The sequence below is a fragment of the Mus musculus genome, chromosome X, assembly GCF_000001635.26.
Source record: "Mus musculus strain C57BL/6J chromosome X, GRCm38.p6 C57BL/6J".
Lineage (NCBI taxonomy): Eukaryota > Metazoa > Chordata > Mammalia > Rodentia > Muridae > Mus > Mus musculus.
The window spans coordinates 32,315,110-32,318,649 of record NC_000086.7 but is presented as its reverse complement, the minus strand read 5'-3'; the positions used below and the strand labels follow the sequence as shown (position 1 = coordinate 32,318,649).

At 46.7% G+C, this 3,540-nt stretch overlaps 1 pseudogene; it reads left to right on the top strand.

Moving 5' to 3' along the window:
- The first annotated feature begins 564 nt into the window (after positions 1–564).
- On the top strand, positions 565–1,273 carry Gm7022 (annotated as a pseudogene).
- The last annotated feature ends 2,267 nt before the right edge of the window (positions 1,274–3,540 follow it).

The following is a 3,540-nucleotide window of genomic DNA, read 5'->3' as shown; positions in this document are numbered from 1 at the left end:
CCAGACTGAGGTTCTGGAAAGAAGAAGGTGGAGCCCGGAGGTGGGTACCTGGAAGCAGCCAGGGAAAACAGAGGGGACTGGGGGCAGGAGGCAGGGAAGCTAGGACACTAAAATGGAGGGAGGAGAGGCACTTTACAGCTCTTCCTGACTTCCAAACAGATTTGCAACTATCCTATGGGGGCAGGGCTCTAGACTCAGCAGAGCACCTAGTATCTGGGAAAAGAACAGCCAGTCACTGAGGAGAGTCTCTTGTTCCCCTTTTGGGGAATTCCTGATTCTATTGGACACCAGACAACAGCTTTGCCACTCTCTAGTACTTCTTCACAGGGGCCCTAGGGAACCGCAGAGACAGCACCACACAACCAGGTGCCAGGGCAGGTTTCAAGCTTCATCCTCAGGTTCTTGGCAATAGCAGTTAGGAACCAGCAAAAAGCATGGAGGCACTCACTGGGAAAAGTTCATCATTTACCCCCATAGTCAAGTGTGTCTCCCCCTTTCACACTGCAGCCTTGGAGCCCTCCAGGACCCAGGAAGCAGAAGGGCAGGAAAGCTGCATAACAGGACATGGAAAGTTCAAAACTGACCAAGAAAAGAGCTGGTTGGAAGAGGCAGAGGAGCAGATCTCCAGCCCTGCCCCAAAGGAACATTGTGGGCTGCAGAATTTCTCATGAGAGGAAAGAAGGAGATGAGCCTATCACACAGTGGAAAGGGACTGTGCTGGATCAGGTGCCTATAAACCCCTCCCTGTACCTGGAGAAATATAATGGGATTGACTGCATGTATGGGCTGGAATTTCACACAGATAAGAGGGTATTGTACCTAAAGGTTCTTTCCGACAAAGTGGCATCATCTCGAGTCACTGATGCCAGCCTTGCTGATGTCATAATTGGCAAAGCAGTTAATCATCTATTTGAGGGTGAGCATGGCTCTAAGGACGAGTGGAGGGGGATGGTCCTGGGACAAGTGTCTATCTTGGATAGCAACTTTTATATTACTTATGAGAAAGATCCTGTATTATACATGTACCAGCTTCTGGATGATTATAAAGAGGGTGACCTCCTTATTGTGGAGGTGTTCAGTGATCTCCCTCCTTTAGACATCGACCTGGAGCTTGTGGATGGCCTGATAGGAAAACACGTGGAATACACCAAAGATGACCGCTCCAGGATGGTCAGAATGGTCATTCACCAGGTTGAAGCCAAGCCTACTGTACTTCATCAAGTTTGAAGATGATTTCCATATCCATCTCTATGACCTGGTAAAACACTTCTAACCATTTGTTACTGCATTATCACAACTACAGAAATAAAGTTAATTTCTTTGGAAATAAAGTTGAAGTTGTAATTTCCAGATGGGCTCAGGTTGCTGCTCTAGAGTGTGTCCTGGGCTCAATGCAAACATACCAGTTGTCCTGAAGAATGCAGGCTTCTGTGGGTATGGCATGCTGTCTGAAGCACTCTGCTGGGTGTGTTTGGTGAGTAGAAAATGGACGGATGGAGCAGCTGTCAATTAAGCCTGTGAGAAAAGTGGGCTAGTATCATAAGCAGTCATCTAAAAATGGAATGGGACTTATCTGGTCTGGTCTTGGTGGGGGAGAGGAGAAGGAACTGGAGATGGGCGGTGGAGGAGGGGGCAGAATGATATGACTGTCCAAAGAGAGGTGGAAGGAAGCCAAAGAGAGAGGGGTGGCAGAGAGAGGCTCCCTGGAAGAGGAATAGAGTGAAGAAAGAAATATAAATTGGGAAGAGGTGTGGAAGCAGGGTGAGGCATGGTGGCACCTTCTGGCCTTCAGGAAAACTAAGGAATTCAGGAAGAAGGATACACACAGCAGTGTAAAGAGGTATACAGCAAGGGTGGGCAGGGTGAGCCAATCAGAGAGGACCCTGAGGAGAGGCTAAAGGACCTGGGAATCCAGAAGGACCGATGCATACCTAGTGATGGAGACATTAAAGAGGTAACCCTGGGAGAAGCAATTCCAAGAAGAAAGGCTGTCTCTGGGTGGTGAGAGATAAGGTAGCATGGTGGGTAGGTTTGGGGTGTGGGGGAGCACGAAGGCCCAGGGAAAAAATGGCCTTGTGAGGGCATGCAGGTGCACTGAAGGGACACTAAAGGCCATTTCAACAGGGACTACTTGGACAGTTTCAAACACAAATCAACATTGAATATATCTCAGGCCTTTCTTTTTTCAGAGTCTGTGATAGCCAGCAGCCTGAAAAAGCTAGTAAGAGTTCCTAGCTTGCTCTGGGCAAAGGACAAGTACTTTTTTCTGGGAAATGGTCCCTTACTGGATCCAGGAATAGCAGTCTTGTCACTGTCCTTTTGCTGCTGGAATTGTCCTTGCCTTCCTGGGGGAGAGGGGACGTTTGCTGATTGTGCCTCAAGTCTCCATGATATAGAGTGAACTTGCCTGTTCATGTTCTGTCACAGCTGCCTGAAGCCACAGGTGGCTCCATTCCTTGCCCAGGCAAAGGGAAGCTGCCCTTTCTGGTTAGACTCCCTACAAAACCTATAGTTCCTGACACATTCTAGGTACCTTTTATTAAAACAAGTTTTCCCTTTCTTCTAAAACTGAGAGCTAACCCTGAAGGAAATGTGTGTACCTCTCTGAAATGGAAACTTATGGGTTCTTTGGACAGTCAGTTGTATTGCATGGTGTTTGTCTAAGGCAAACAAATGAAAGAACATTTTACTGAAGCTGACACAGGTGAAAGGATGTTCTGCTAAACAAGCACATGAAAGAATGATGTGTGATGAGGGACTCTTCACTAATGAAATATGTGTGTTGGTCTGCCTTACATTTTGTAGTTAGACTTTGTTTGTTGGGATTCTATGGGGAGAAACTCACTGGAGAACTTCTGGTGGTGTCCTTTGGCTTCTTACCACTTCTGAGGACTCCAACTGATGGTCACAGTTATGTCAGCTGAGGGAGACTCATGCTGAGAAAAGAAACATGCTGTGGCAAGGCCCATAGACATGTGATGTTTGGAGGAATTATAAGAAGGGCTAGATGGACAGGGAAGGTGGCTTAACTAGGCTTACTTACATAGCTAAACACTTATTGATCTTGTGACTTGCTGATGGTATTTTCTTGAGAGAGGCACAGTGGGGAACTTTCCTTGGGGTTCTCTTGGTCCTGGTACCTCTTGCTGACTCATGCCAAGGTGAAGCCTGGCTCTCTCTTCTAATTAGTGTCACTGATACTGATTCAGGTTTGCTAGCCCAACTCTATAGAACTGGACTGCTGGTTTATCCATGAAGTGTTTGGGAGTAGACTGAGGTGCACTTGCTGACCTGTGAACTGAACTACTGATTTCCAGAAAATATAGATGGAAGTTGCTCCAAAGAACTATTCCTAAACAGGTGCACTTCCCCTGTATCCTTTCTTTTCTGCTACCACTGCTGGGTGGTGGTCTAATAGGGCGGTTAAGGTATTTATTAATCAGGCTCTTAAAAAAATAAAGTTATATCTCTCTTTAGGGAAGGGGACTATAAATACAAAAGGGTTATGGCTGTGAACCGTGGCTTTGTCCAACTAATTCC